A 16854-nucleotide genomic window follows, 5' to 3' on the forward strand; every position below is an offset into this window, starting at 1 on the left:
ACACTATAAAAACCCGGCAGTTGTTAAGGTTCTTTCAGGGGTGGGTCTTCTCTAAACTAGAGGTCACAAACATTTAGCTTGTGTATCTCCATAAGAACTTTTTATGCAGATAAAATTGACATATTATGTTAGTTTCAGGTATACAACCTAATGATTCAATACTTGTAAAGAATTTTTAAGTTGAGAATTAAAATTTTGTATTGTAAACTTAAGTATTTGCAAAAAGATCATTTTCTGTATGTTGTAAATGTGGGACTTTACAAATGAAACTGCTCTATCACATTAAGATGTTTCCAGTGGAATCTAAATACCACAGTGATTTGACACCCACCATAATTCATTTTTTTAAAAAGCTTTTATAAGTAAAAAATTTTATATCATTCCTATTTTCCTTTTTATGTTTCACTTGACCCCATAAAACTTTATACCAAGGTGATAGATATTTTTATGCTTGAGCATCTTTTATTTATTATCCTTTAATATTTTTCTACAAGAAAACTATGCATATGTTTAACGTTTAATTTCCTTTGACTATAAGTTTCTAAGTGTTAAATTATTTTTTTCTTTTGGATTGAATTATTATTGTAATTACTAGTTATTCTCAGCTGATTTAAACAAATTCACAAATTTTAACAATTAGCAATCATAAACTGTTAAACTTCAATTGAAAAAGCATTTCTTAGTGAAGTGGATGGAACTGAAGATTTTCTGGTTTTTCGTTTATTTTTATTGTTAATTTATATATTCATTGATGAATGTTATTATTGCTCTAATGAAATAGGGCTCAACATTCCTATTACCCTTGTTTTCATTTTCATAGATATAAGTGCTGAGAAACTTGTTGATATAAATTAATAACTGGTTCTAGAAGGAGTTTTGATATAGCAATGTTATTTAATTCTTTGAACTCATTATTGGATATATGACAAAAATTACTTAGTGATATTTCTTTAAAAATTATTTTTAATGACTAATCAATGGAAATTCTATTAGGTTCCCCTTAAATTTCATTTAATTCGATGAAAAAGAAATCCCCTGATTTGCAGGAGATTTGCTACCTAATCATTAGAGTTTCACTTTCTCAACACCAACATCAATATTTCCAGCTGTCTTTCTTTGGCATCCTCGTGTTTTTACACACTGCTGCAATTCACCATTATAATATTCAGGAAGCCAGAGTGAGGTACACAGCATTTTTTTATAAAAGAGAAATAGGCTATTGTAAAAATAAAAAGGAGAAAGCGTAATTAAAGTACAGATTGATGGTCAAGACATGGAAATTGGTTCCCTTAATCTATCCAAGAGTCCAGGTAACTTTCGAAGAGTCTGCCCGTATGTGCAGGAGCACACTGAACCCCGGGGAAGACCACTGCTCTGCTCTAACCACTCTCGGTCTCTGAGGTTGTAAATGTCAAATTCCCAGGGAAAGGAATATAATTGGTCCAGCTTGAGTGAGCGTTTCAGTCCTTGCTTGATGAACGGTGGGTACTGGGTTAGGACCACATACCATAGATGGGGCCAAGAATCAACCACCGTGTACTAGACGCCAATCCTAGAAAATGTGGAATTGTGAGCCATATCACCCTCACAAGAGTTCCCTTTAATAGATCTTAATGTGTCTTCTTTTTTCTTCTTCCTCAAGCTTGCCAATTGTCTCCTTTTCACTTCTTTTCAAAGAACCAAGTTTTAGTCTTATTTTATTTATATTTAATTCCTGTTTATAGGTTTCTTCATCTTTTCCACTTATTTTACCTTACTTTCTTAATCCTACTCTTATTTAGCTAAATGTTTAGTTGACTTTCAACATTTCAAATGGATGCTTTTACTGTTACAAATTTGTCCCCAAGAACCACTCTGTCTATATCCTCTGGGTTTTAATATGTAGTAATGCCATTAATTTCTAAGTGATCTGTCATTTCAGTTGATTTGCAACATCAAGACCCATTTAAGAAAGTGTTTTTACAGCTTTCTTTTGGCTGAGACCTCTCAATATCTTCCCTGCTTCTCTGTACTTGCCTATTGTCAGATCTCAATAGAGCATCCCTTAATGGCCACTTAAAAATGTAAATAGTTTATGACATGCTCTGCTCAAATTCCTACAGTAAATTTTCATCAAGCTTCGAATAAGTTCCAAACCCCTCACCATGCTGACATCATTCTCCTTGTTTTGGTCCTCCATCGCCCCATCCTCACGTGGTGTGCATCTCATTCTTACCTTCCCAATCAGACCACACTGGCCCACTTGCTTTCCCTGCAGCACAACAAGCTTGTTGCCACGTGAAGGATTTTGCAATTGCTGTTTACTTTGCCTGGAATTCTCTTTCCCCAGATCTTCACCTGACATGCTCAATCACTTCATTTAGGTTTCTGGTCAAATGTGACCTCTGTAGGGACAGCTTCATCACTCCATTCATTATTTGCATTAAAAAGTGGGGAGGAAAAGGCATGAGGGATGGATATGTATCATGTTTGTTTACACATAGCACATCTCGGAGCAGGGAAATGAGGAGCTGCCAAGGGACAGAAGATTTATATGCCCCATGGTACCTTCTGAATCTTAGACCATGTGACTAAATCATCTATTTTAGACTATTTTAAAAGACTATGTAATGACCTTAAGAGAGGGGAAAGATTAATGAGAACTGGAGGAAAAATTGGGAGGGGAATAAGAACACTTGTTGGGTCATGGAGTTTGGGTAGATTTATATGAGGTGGTGGGAGGGAAGAGGCGTTCCAGGACACGGAAACTGCATGTGTGAAAGCATACAAGGTGAGAGGAAGATAAGGAACACGTTCCTGAATATTTTATGCAAATTTTTATCTTCAGGGCCTAGTTTACTAGAGACAAAAAATATACCTGTCTTGGTAGGGCAGTGGAAGCTTGTTACGGAATAATGGGAAATAATATTGCCTAGGAAGAGTAGAAACAGATGTGGGATTTTAAAATTCAGGGGGAAGTTTAGCTTTGTTGTGCTGGGAAAAAGCAAGCCACTGAAGGTTCTTCAGCGAGGGGATGATATGGCCAAAAGTAATGAATGAATTCATAGAGCTAAAACCTGGAGGCAAGGCAGCCATGTAGGTGGCACTTACAGTTATTCTCAAAAGAGACTGGGCCTAATTAGGAGAGTGGCTTTGGGTTACAGGGGGAAATAATAAAGATAAGAGGTTTTTTTTTTAATCAACCAGATTTGGAAAGTATCTATATATAAGAAATGGAGAATTGATATCAAAGTATATTCAATCAACAAACCAAAGGCTTATGTGTAAGATACTGTTATTCATGTTTCTTCACATAATTCTTGTTTATTCATCTAATGAACAAAATGCAAAGATGTACAAAATGCAAAGATGTGCAAAACCTGATTCCTCTGTTCAAGTGCTTGAATTTAATCATTGTTTACATTTTACCAAGAATCTTATAGTTTATGAACATGTTTAACGAAAAATTTCTCCTCTTGTCCCAGAAATTTTCATTTGAATTATAATCCATCCCAATGTATAGCAGAGATAGGAAAAGCACTGAGTCTAGTTATCATGGCCAGGTCACGGCACTGTAAAGCCACAGCGTACACAACTGCGAACTGGATCTTCAAATTCCAGGTTCTGCTTGTTTTCACAATATTATGCTTTACGAGGTGAGTTAGCCAGTCATTTTTTTGAGCACTTACGATGTTCCAGCTATGGGCCTTTAATCTTTTTAAGCATCTCACAAATTAGGCGTTATTGTTATTGACAATGTTTACCATGCAAAAATGAAGTTTTGGAAAGGTAAGTGACTTGAAGCAAGTCATCCAGCCTGGAAGTGGCAGCACAAGGATGAGTACAGGCCTGTGTGACCCAAGAACTTGAGCTCTGACAGCCACACTATTCAGCGATATCAGGATGGGGACAAACAAGTACCACAGGAACAGAGAGTTGTGAGACATTTCCTCGGAAGGGGGGAATCAGGTGAAGACTCCATGAAGGAGTTGGCATTTGAGTGGGCTTTTTTTTTTTTAAAGACTTATTTATTTATTTATTTTTTCTCCCCAAAGCCCCCTGGTACATAGTTGTATATTCTTCATTGTGGGTCCTTCTAGTTGTGGCATGTGGGACGCTGCCTCAGCGTGGTTTGATGAGCAGTGCCATGTCCACACCCAGGATTCGAACCAACGAAACACTGGGCCACCTGCAGCGGAGCATGCGAACTTAACCACTCGGCCAGGAGGCCAGCCCCTTGAGTGGACTTTTAAAGGATGAGCTGGCAGGTAATGGAGAGGGCTGCTGTGATATTGTGATATAATTAGAAATACATATTTGCACTTCACCCCCAGTTCCTGGCACAGAGATCTTAAAACTCTTGGAATTTCCTGAGTGATAGGGGGTGAGAGGAGTGTATTTGTTATTCGTAATAAGTCCTTTCAACAATATCTGCGTTTATGTTAAGAAGCTGACTCTCAATGAGTCCCTAAGAAGCTCAGGATGGGCACTGGTTGTCAGAGAAACCAACCGTGTAATTAGAGGGTTGGAATGTTCAGCCCCACTCCTGACCTGCCTCTGGAGGGGCTAGAGGGTGAGTTAATCTCCAATGGCCAATGATTTAATCAACCGTACCTACTTAATGGAACCTTCATAAACACTCTAGAGGAAAGGCTGGTGAGCGCATCCACATGCCAGTAGGGTGGTGTTCCCCAAACTCCATAGGGACAGAAGCTCCTGCCTTCAGGAACCTTCCAGACCTTGCCCTGTGTGCCTCTTCATCTGGCTGTTCATTTGTATCCTTTGTAATATCCTTTATAATATACTGGTAATAGGAATTAAAGTGTTTCCATGAGTTCTATGAGCCATCAAAGCAACCTGAGGAGGGGGCCATGAGAACCTCTGATTTGTAGTCAAATTGGACAAAAGTGTGAGTAACCTGGGGACCCACTCCGTGTGACTGGCATCTGAAGCAGAGAGGTGGACAATCTTGTGGGACTGAGCCCTTAACCTGTGGAGTCTGCAATCACTCTGAGGAGTTAGCGTCAGAATTGAATTAAACGGTAGGACACCCAGCTGAGTCCACAGAGAAATGGAGGATCGCTTGCTGTGGAAACCCCACACATTTGATGTCAGAAGTGCTGGGGGTAGGAACAGATCATAGTTGCCAACAAGAGATGATGATCCAAGTTAATCCCCTTGACAGCTCTACAGTTTGAAACCAACCTTAACTCAAGATTTGGAACTAAATGACTTTGGCTAGTGGGTATATTATTAATCCAAATAGGAAAGCTGAGAGGGTACACTGGATGGGACAGAAAAAAAATTATAACTTTGACCCTGGATACGTTACTGCACTATATTGAATGTCTGAGTACAATATATGTCTAATTTACTTTTGGAAAGTGGCCAGATAGTTAGAAGCTGAAAAAATATGAATTTAGGAGTCTGTATTTGAGTATAATAATATCTACCTCACAGGTTCATGTTGAAGATTAAATATAATTATGCCAGCAAAATCTTTGAAAATGAGAAACAATTGTTACTTTATGATTGTTCACACACAAAGGAGAGTTGTGGTCCTGGGGAGAGTTCTCTGAGGTGTAGTATTCAGTAGAGAGAACAACAGAAGACTTAATGGGAGTATTTGAGAAAGGTTGAGCATTTGGAAAAGAGTAAAAGAAGAATTTGAGTATCGCAGAGCAATGTAATGCGCTTTCCCAGAAGTTAAGGAAAAGTCATTTTAAGGAACGAAATACATTAAAGAATTAAGAAGATTGAGAGCGAGTAAATGGCTATTAGAGTTGACAGTGAGTAGATCTTGAGAGGGTAATCCCAAAAGAGTGAGGGAGAAGAGAAAACAATTAAATAAATTTAAGATGTTTGTCAATACAAGGAAAGAAGGAAAGACGACCATAGCTAGAAAGGGATGTGGGAATAAACGTGTATGTCAAGCACGATGTAGGAATCATGGCCTGGCAAAGATGAACTGTAAACATACTATCCCTTATGAAACAGGAAGAGCTGGCTCAAGGACAAAAAGACTGTTTGGTTGTATACTAGAATCATCTCTTTCTCTAAAATTGAAGGGAATCACAAATAGACAAACTGCGGAGGAGGGAAAGTGCCCTGAATATTTTCAAATAGATAGGAAGAATAGTCATTTGATGAGGAATAGAATGGAACTTGAGGACGAAGGGAATATGGAATTGGAAGAATAAGGAGAAAGATAAAATATCCATGGCATCTCCTCTTTTGATTATTTTGTTAGAAAATCAGTAAGAGATAAAAAGAGGACAGTGAGATGGGCTCAGTTGAAATTAGCATGAAATTGTGGTGAGCCAGATCTGAGCGATTCCTTGTTTTCTCCCTGTGGAGCTGCGCAGCCAGGGATAAGAATCCGATTACACAGGCAGAGCAAAACTCTGATAAATCAGAAAATCAAGAGTGCTTCAGTCTTTTTTTTTTCCCTCCAAACAATGCATTGAAGTTAGAGTCTGCATTTCTACACTTTAGCTTCATTATGAGATAAACAAACCAGTTTGGAGATCATTCTTGGATCAAGTCCCACTCTTGTAACATCGTTGCAGAGAGCAAGTTATTTCCAAAATTTCTAAATGATTATCTTATGGGTGAAATTTTAAAAATCTCATTTATAGTCAATAACTCCCTGTGCCAAAGAACTTGATCTTTGAAGACTGTGTTTAATAAGTAGTTCAAGAAATTAGTTGTAATATTTTTATATTTGCAGTTCCATAGTTTGAACCTTGAGAAAACTATTATAGGGAGATCTACTAAGTTGTGTGTATATTCCAAGTTAAAAGAAGTCAATAAAGTCATTTCTAGTAAAGAAATTTTAAGGAAATATGACCACAGAGATTCTGAAGTATTCACTGCAGTTTGTTTCCAAACTATGTATAAAATGTTAGGCAAAGAGAAAGATAACTCAAATTTATATTTAAAATTTTCTTAGAATAAAAACTTCTCCAATATGCATACACACACATACACACAAATGCCTTGAGCTTGCAAAACTAAATGGAAGGACACTGGCATTCTAAAACTTTCTTCAGAGTAGAAACATGTCTTGTTTGCAGCAGAAAATAGTTTTGGTCGGAAAAAAAAGAAGAGAAAAGAAATGGAGGAATGAGAAAGGATAGGAGAGAAGAACAAAAAAAAGAAGGGAAAATGAATGGAGGAAAATACAAATATAAAAAATTACAGTCTAAAAAACATAACATTTGCCAAATATACATTAAGTCCAGTTTGGTCATGATATTTTTCTTACCTCTAATTTTTTCCTCAAGTTTAGTTTGTTTCTGAGTGGCTCACTAATATTCTCACATTTTCCTATGCTATACCTATCTTCCCATTAGAGCCAGGGGGAAAAATGTTTAGAGGATAACTAATTATCTTTCAGATATAGGCTTTTGGGAATTTAATATATACTAGCAAAAACCAGTGAATTCATACATCACAAATAACCATGAAATTCTTTAATCCAGGCATGGTTCTAAAGTTGAAGCTTTGTAAAACATCAGCTCAGTACCTTATCTTACTTCAATTGTTATACTCATTTTATTTTACGTACAACAAATAGAGAAACATACAGTAAAGTAAAAGAAAAAAAAAGACATTACATTGGACTAAAAAAATGTTGCAGTATGTAATGGAAGCTTTCTACGCAAAAGATTAAGCATGAGTCCAATATTTCTTTTTAATCTCAGCAAAATCAAATATTCTAATTTAATAGCTTCCAGATAACTAGCTTATTAGCAAATGATATACAAGTAAAAAGCTTCAGGCATACCCCGGAGCCTTCTCAAATGATACTTTACTTTTAAATGGCTGGTAACTCTGACCCCAATGTAGTTTCCAATCCAAATACATGAATCATCTCCTACCATTTTTGGCTTTTTAAAAAATAATAATAAATTAAACCTGCACCCAGAAATGACAATGAAGCTTATTTTTGTTATAGTAAGCCTACTCCTTGATTATGAAGTCTGGTTGCCTTTAAGCTATTGATATATGCTTTTAATCACATCAGCATTAAATTTTAAACAGGAAATTTTCCTTATTGTTTTATTTTATTTTTACATCTTTTCATGCATATAAGTTTTGGAGAATTGGCTCTCGGTAATTTAACGGCTTTAAACTCGTGGTTAAGCAGCTATGATTTACTAAGACCACGAAATGCAGGCACTCACTTGCAAAAGCTAGTGCTAAAAGAAAGCATATTTATAAATACAAAATTCTTGTGCTTAAAGTTTTATTTCTCTTACTGGTTTTCTTTCCCTCTTCCCTACTTTTTCTTTTTTCCTTCTACATCAACAATTTCCATCTCTCCTGGCCTAACACATGCTCTTCTCTACATTCACACTACTAGGCTGTTACTATTATCTTGTCAAAGGACTCGGTTGTTATATAGCAAAACTCCAAGTGCATGTCTGTGAGGTAAAATAAAGAAGGGTAAGCATAAGAATGAGAAGCTCAGAAGATGATGTCGCTTGCACTCGGTGTAAGGAGCTATTACTCAAATGAAACACCAGTGTTACCTCTATGTCCGGATCTTGGATCATGACTTACATTCAGCACCTTATTAGTAGTAACTTGCTGATATTTAGGAATTCATCTGTTTGTGAGTAGGAATTGCATGTGTTCTATAAAAAATTATTTACATATATTTACAAATTTTTTGTACATTTGTGAATTTATTTTGTCTTAAAGTTATACCATACATTTATACCCTATTTTATTTCAAAGAGTACTTAAAATAGGGATTATATTTTAGAGGCTGGTTCCCTGAGTATGCCCAAACTTTCAAATTTATAACTAAGTCCAGTCTGTTCAATTTTTTAGTCCATTTTGGTTTTGTTTTCATGGTGAAGCCTTAATTGTCTGACCAAAATATATTTGGAGCACTGAAAGAAATTCACACTGTCCAGTGAGTTTGCAAATTGGGATGATAATTTTTAGTTATACTTCTTAATAATTTCTTCCTTTTAGAAAAGGGCGGTCATGTATGTGTTGAGCTACACATTCTTTCTGCCCAGTGCATTTAAGGAGACTTTCATACTACATCCCTGACCCAAAGAAGGACATCCAAACGAAGGGACCATTAATACCTGTCACTCTTCTTTCAAATGCCGGGGAACCTGGGCCTCATCATGAGCACACTGCTGTTTTCTCCATTTTCACCACCTGCACATGTAGAAATACTTAATACTTTAACATTTCATGGCAGCTGGCTTCCTCTCCAAACCTTGATTGCTCTTAAGTTTTCTTCCATGCAAACTAGGTTTATATCTCTGCCATACTGTGCCTGGAAAATGGGCCAGCACAGCAACACCAAGGGGATAACCATGATTTTCACTCTTTCCCTTATTTGTTCAATTGAAGATAAGGGAGTAGGGAGTGAAGATGATTGTTTTGTTGAAATGTAAAAACATTTATGTTCTTTTAGGTTTAATTTGTAGCCTAAAAGTAATAATTTTGTACAAGGAAAGGATTATGAGAAAAATTTGAACAGAGGAAAAGTGCTCAAATGCTAAAATTTTCAATACTTCTTTTAAAAAATAATTCAAATGCCTTATAAAGCAAAGACAGGTCCATGGAAATCTACTTTTTTCTTCATATTATATCCTTCTAAAATGAAGACTCTTTCTGAAGACCCACAACAAATAATTTACTTCCCTGAATTTTAGTTCTAATCAATACATTGCATTATTTTATAAGCTGTGCCTTGGGTAACATATTAAAATCCACAAAGTTTGGTAGTCAAACAGACTCCCAAATAATTGAAAGACACACACACACACACACTTAAGGTTTTCATTCTAGTAAACCACACAAAGCAAAATTCATAAAATATCTAAAAAATTTTTATAACAATAATAAAAAGACAAATAATAACGGTTAAAATGGGCAAAGGATTTAAATAGACGTTTTTCCTAGAAGATATACAAATGGCCAATAAGCACCTGGAACTATGTTCAACATCAATGGGGAAATGCAAATCAAAACCACAATGAGATACCCTTTACCCACCCCCACTAGGATGGCTATAATCAAAAAGACACATAATAACAAGTGTTGACAAGGATGCGTAGAAATCAGAAACCCCATACACCACTGGTAGGAATGTAAAATGGCACAATCTCTTTGGAAAACACTCTGACAATTCTTCAAATGGTTATTCCTAGAGTTACTATATGATCCAGCAATTCCACTCCCAGTCATATACCTAAGGGAAGTGAAAATATATCCTCACTTCAAAACTTGTACAGAAATGTTCATAGCAGCATTATGCATAATGGCTAAAGGATGGAAACAACCCAAATGTCCTTCAACTGATGAATGGATAGATAAAATGCAGTATAACCCTTATCTGGCATTAAAAGCGATGAAGTACTGATACATGCTACAACATGGACGAGCCTTGGAAACGTTATGCCAAGTGAAAGAAGGCAGTCACAAAAGACCACACATTGTATGATTCCAATTATATGAAATGTCCAGACTAGGCAAATCTGTAAAGACAGAAGGTAAATTAGTGGTCACCTAGGGTTGCGGCAGTAGGAGGGTAGCTGGGAAGAAATAGAGAGTGATTGTAAATGGGCATGGGATTTCTTTTTGGGGTGATGGCAATGTTCTAAAATTGATTATGACAATGGTTGCATAACTCTGTGAATATGTTAAAAACCGTTTAATTGTACAGGATAAGTGGGTGAATTGTACAGTATGTGAATTATATCTCAATAAAGCCGTTACTAAAAAAATTTTAGTACAATTACAGCTGAGAATAACACATCACTTTTAATATCCACAGAAAGGGACCTGGCACGTGAAGTCACACCAACAAAATAACCATGTCATCTCAGCACTCTTATCACCAATTTGGTGGACAACCCCTCTGCTTCCAATAACAAAACCAAAATATGACTTTTAGAACAGCTAAAAGTCAGTCTTAAAGTTATTTTCTTGCTCTACTAAACACTAAATATGAATTTTGGAAAAAAGCTTACTAATTAGGCTTCCCTTGTTCCAATAAAACCCACCAGACAATTTAGGCTTTAACTTAGAGACTATTTGCATAGAAGAAATTTGGAAGTGATGGCATCATTTCTGCCCTCCACTCATAAGTGTGACTTCAAACCAACATTATCCAGCTCAGATGAAGCAGTTTAGGGCATGGAACAAGACCAGAAACAGATACTTATTTAATAAACATATATTTAAAGGATATAAAATTTTATAATTAATTCCTATAAAATGTCTCTTGCCTATTTCCTGAGATTCATGCCTGCAGGAGGAAACTTTCTGATCAGTTTATTACTAGTAAGATTAGTTCTTTATTTCCAATATTCAACATATGGTTCACTTTTCTGATTATATAGACCAATGCTGTTCAGATTTCCTTCATCTAGCAAAAATCATAGTTTTACAATTTATGATGATGTAAAGCAAACAATAAGAAAAAACAGAGAGGTCTTATGTTCTTTATTCTTAAGCAATACGAAGTAAAGAGATTAGAGTCACAATACATTTCACCCTGTATACAATTCGTTATGATAGAAAGCAATTCATAAAGGACACTGCTAAACACATATCAATGTTTTATACTAAAGCTATAAGTTAACTGATTAAAGTAATTTGAAAGAAATAGTTTATATTCTCACCATGAGTAGTGTCAACCCTTATTGAAATATATTACATTCACTCATCAACCTAAGCTTGGACATAATATCTGTCTTTAGCAACAAACAGTTTATCTACCAGTAATATTTTATGCAAACCAGACTTTGAAACAGCCTGAGAAGTATCTGGTGAAAAAATAGAATTCCTTATTATCACAATATAAGCAACTAAAACTGGTTTTAAGTCATATTTTTGAGATATGAAGTAGCAGAGATCTGTAGTTAAGTATAATGTGACAATTGAAAGGATATTAAAATTAAATTTTTGTACAAAGTTACAAGTATCTATAGAAATTTTCGTATACATTACCAAAGAACTATAGTTTTCAGATGTCTGTGAATTTATTTAAATAACAACTTTTTTCCTTAAGAAATATTATAGCCTTTTTATTTTTATGCATTATGTACGATAAAAGAAAGAAGAACTGTGCAGTGATGTGGTTGAAAGGTTATTATTACTCCAATGACAGAAACAAAAGTATATTATCACTTGGATGATGTCAATGAAAGGGTATCATTACTTCTTCTGAGGAGAACATTCTGGTAAGTAAACACACAAGTACAGTATTTATTACATTTTTTTCCACTTATGTCTCCAAGGAAATCAAAGAAATGCAATTAGTTTGTGATGTTGGGGGAAAAGTGCTTGGTTTCATTCGTTCAACAAAAATCTCTGAATCAATTATACTTTCATCAAATTTCCCTTCACATCACAGAATTCTATTTTGCCATCCACTCTATATTTCTCACACATATCTCAAAGTTATCTTGCTACAGAGAGTGAAAATAAAAATCCAAATTCTAAAAAAAAGGGCTTGAAACTTCCAACGTTAAATCTATCCACAGTTATGTATATAAAACAGAATCATGTATAGTGCATCCTTATAAGCCTCTGAAAATAAGCATGTTATTCTAAGAAATATCATTGTGATATGTTAATAAATAAATCTTTCCAAAATGTTAGATGATTGTAAATTAAAATTAAGCTAATTTTTTACTTAAATTACTTCATATTAGCTTTCTTAGAAATCAGAGCTCATAGTTCTTTGCGTTTGACCAAGTGAACTGTGAGGCTTAGTGACTTTTAAAAACCACTAGTGATGCTATGGGTACAACAGATTTCACCTAAAAGAATATAATTCAAAAGTAGAATTCTTTCTATATAAAAAAGGTAGTTTTATTTTAATATACGTTAACCATAATGTTTTCCTCATGAAACTTTTTTGTCTCCACATCTGTGAAGTACCAACCAAAAATACTAGAAACTACGAACTCCAAAGCACATGAATGTCTTCCCTCTATCGTGAGATCTGGTATCAAGGATAAAATATGTAGTCTCTACATAGATAGAGTTTCGCCATGAAAGTCAAGGAAGGTCCAGGTGGGCGTGCTGGCTAAATGACATTTTCTGGTTGCCTGGTGTCGTTGTCATCAAGTAGAGAAAGCATCTATGTAACGAATGGTCACTTTGCAATCTTACAGATACTGTTTGATCAGCCCATTGATGGATGGATCAATTCAGAATAATCATCTTTATATATCTTTAGTCATTTTTTTGGAGATTTCTTTTTTCAAGTGCTTTTTCCCCTACATAACTGATAATTTGCCTGTTATGTTTCTTTCCTTCTCCTCAGAATTTTGTCCTTGAGGTTTTGATTTCCTTATCCTTTATGGAGTGTAGTTCCCACTTGTTTTCAGCTCTCTGGGACAAAGATGATAGCCACTGCCCCTCTCTGTTTTAGGATAGGTCTATTCTTGGCTTTCTTCACAACCTCTGAAAATGGATCATCATTCACTGTAATCATGGCAAGAATGAATTCCCACCTAATTCTTCATCTACTTATCAACCAAGTATGCATAATAAGAGCTAGCTTTTTGAGTTTTATATGGCAGGTACCATACTAAGCACTGCACATGTCTTAGCTCATTTAATCTTCGCAACTACTCTATGAGGTACACATTATTGTTATTATTTCACATATAAGGAAACTGAGGTACAGAGAGATTAAGTAATTTTAGTCTCTTCACACAGTTAATATAAGTTAATATAACGGGATTTGAAGCCAAGCTCTTTACCCTATGCAGCTGCTTCTATAACCACCTTATCACAACCATTCATCAGTCTTTCTCTTAAGCCTTCGTGAAGTTCAAAATCAAGCCTACAGAATACAGACTTTAAAGTAAATGATGGTATCTTTTATTATCTGAGGTTATAAAGCATGAAGGTAAGGAAACAACGTTTTATTGAAAGTGATTTAAATTAGAATTGAACCAAAGGACCTAAAGAATAAAGAATAAATAATTCTGTAGTCAAATTAAAATGCAAATAAACAGTAGCATTCTGAGTTGCTTTTGGCTACTATCATACATACTCAAAATACATAATTACTAAAAATTAGAGATTGAGGGGTAGGCACTAAATTAAATCTTCTCTTTCTCTTCAAGTTCTAAACATTATAAAAATAGAAACAGGTACCAAATAGATGAATATCAAAATATCAGCATTGGGGTTAATAGCACTAAATTGGAGGATGTAGTCTAAACCTGTAACTACAAGAGCTCATGAGCTTCCTGGTACTGTCACCTGAGTGTAGACCTGGGGACTCCCGACTAGAAGACAGTGCGGGTACCTGGGAACGGACAACTTTACTCAGGTTGCTGGGAGCAGAATCCTGGCTTCAACTACCTAGCGAACACTTCAGCACTCAGTGTGTTGCAAAGATAGAGGCTGCACGGGTGACTTTTACATCCAACAACATGAAGCAATGGGGTTCTACACTCACCACTCGCCATCAGTTAAGTCGTTCTTTTTGCCAATGGGAGGATGGATTACGGAGTGGAGAGAGTTACTCAAGACAGTATGCATTATTTTTGTATGTGCTTGAAATTCTTGTAATGTATATCGAGTACAAAATGACTAAGAATATTTTAGCAAATTGAAATAAATAGTTTTACAGGCAATATTCTTTTATAATAATGCAATAGTATATTACATATAATATGCCTATTGTATAAAATATATAATCTTTGTAAAAAGAGATCACACACAGACATATGTGTCTGTGCCTGTAAATAGGTTATTTTATAAATAAGTTATTTTTGCAGACTACCAAACAAATATTTATTTAATTCTCTGTGATTTAATGGCATCTAAAGTGGGAGGAAGCAGTCAACATATGTGACTTTTGCCTAGATATATCTGTTAGGAGGAATCATATATTTAAAAGGTGGTGTGCCAGAGTGGTTATAATTAGTATTAACAGTATCAGAAATAATAGTATCAGAACTCAATTTTTGCTATCCTCTCTTTTACATGTTACATTTTGGTTATTCTGTTGATAGCAGAGACCATATCTTCTTGTTGACAGTATTAACTCATATGTTTTGAGTTCCAGATGTCATAATGAGGACCAGTAGGTAGTACTGAAAAGATTTTCACTTTACATGAAGAAGACTTTTGTAGCAATTAAAACCTACAACATGTCAGCACACATATCCTAAAAAGAACATGCTTCCACATAGGTTCAACACCACCATCACAACTGAAAATAATTAATAATAATTTCATAATGTCATCTAATTCATTCATTATTCAAATTCCCCCAAGTATGCTGAAAATATATTTTATAGTTTTTTAAAACTCCAGTAAAGAGTCATATATTGCAATAAAAATTCTTATATTTCTGAAATCAGTTTTAATCTAGAGAGCCTTCCTACTGTTTAGACAGTATTTTTCTTTCCTCTAGACTGACTTTTTTAATTTTTATTTTCTCTTGACTTTGACTTATAAAAAGCCCAGCCCAGTTGGCTCTGCTAATGTCCCAAATTATAGATTTGTCTGATTGATTCATAATAGTGTCATTTAACTTGTTTCTCTGATTCCAATACTTCTTGTAAACTGAGAGTTAAGCAGATGCTTTAGTCAGAATAAACATTTTTGGCAAGGCTACTTTATTGGTGACGATTTGTATACAGTACTTTATGTTGTAGAGCAGAGGAGACACAAAGGTCAGCTTGTTTTATTTGCTGTTGTGTTATTAGTAAATGCTAAGATTGTCTGCTCCATTGGCTTGGTGACTGTCAGATCTTTCCATACTAAAGGTACACTTTCCCCTTTGCAATTAGTGAGCAATCCTTGGAGTGACACTTTATCTCTGGGAGACTATGTTCCCCAACAATCTTTTAGCCAAAGAGTTTAGCCTCCATTGACGTTCCTGCCTAAATTAGCTATTACATTGGTGCTGCAATAGTGATTTTTTCAATCTATCTTTTTTCCTACATTTGCTAGATTCTGTATTTACTCTTTTCTCTTATTTCTTTTCCTGGAATGTCTCTATTGACTTATGGAGGGTTTTTCATTTATTCAAATGTTGTATAATCATTTACCATCATTGTTATTCATTCTCTATTTTTAATGTACCAATTTTCCTAAATCAGACCAGTGGGAGAAACTTCAGTCTGATTTCTGAGTCCTTTTGACATGATCCCATTAGTCTCTGAGCACTTTCTTGCTTTCTAGCACCACAAAAATCCTGACTCGGTTGTATTTTCCTGGCCACATCCTTTAATCAGCCCTTTGTCCTAGGAGATTTAGCTCCTTTTAGAAGTCAATGGTATTCAGAATCCAAGATCTGGCCTCTAGGTGTCGGCTAATGGAATGTCACTGTTTCCACTATACCACTTTACTATTAAAGGAGAAAGACACAAATAAAGGAAATTAGTACCCTCCTTAAAAAATTAGAAAAGAATTTTAAAATATATTAAAAAGACAACACAAGTATTTTAAGAAACTACATGAGTCTAGAGATGAAAAGTTTCTTAAACAAGACTAGGAACTATAAAATTTTAAAATTCTTACTGCAAAGAATACCAAAAGCAAAACCAAGATTCAAACAAAATGGCTGAAAGAAATATTTATAATTCAAATAGCAAAAGCTCATACCTATAATCTTCAAATACAATTATAATCTGAAAAGAAAAGACAAACAACCAATGGAAAAATATATGAAGATTCAAATGGGAGTTAATAGATGAGCAAATGCAATCAAGTAGTAAACATATGAAAAATGCCCAAATTTGCTAGTCATCACAGAAATGCAAATGTCCAATCACATTTTACCTTTGTCACTGGAAAGTATTTTTAAGTGGAGAACTATCTGAATTGTGTGAATATGGGATAAAATATCCTCACACATTT

Source organism: Equus quagga, chromosome 11, assembly GCF_021613505.1.
Source record: "Equus quagga isolate Etosha38 chromosome 11, UCLA_HA_Equagga_1.0, whole genome shotgun sequence".
In the NCBI taxonomy this organism is placed as follows: domain Eukaryota; kingdom Metazoa; phylum Chordata; class Mammalia; order Perissodactyla; family Equidae; genus Equus; species Equus quagga.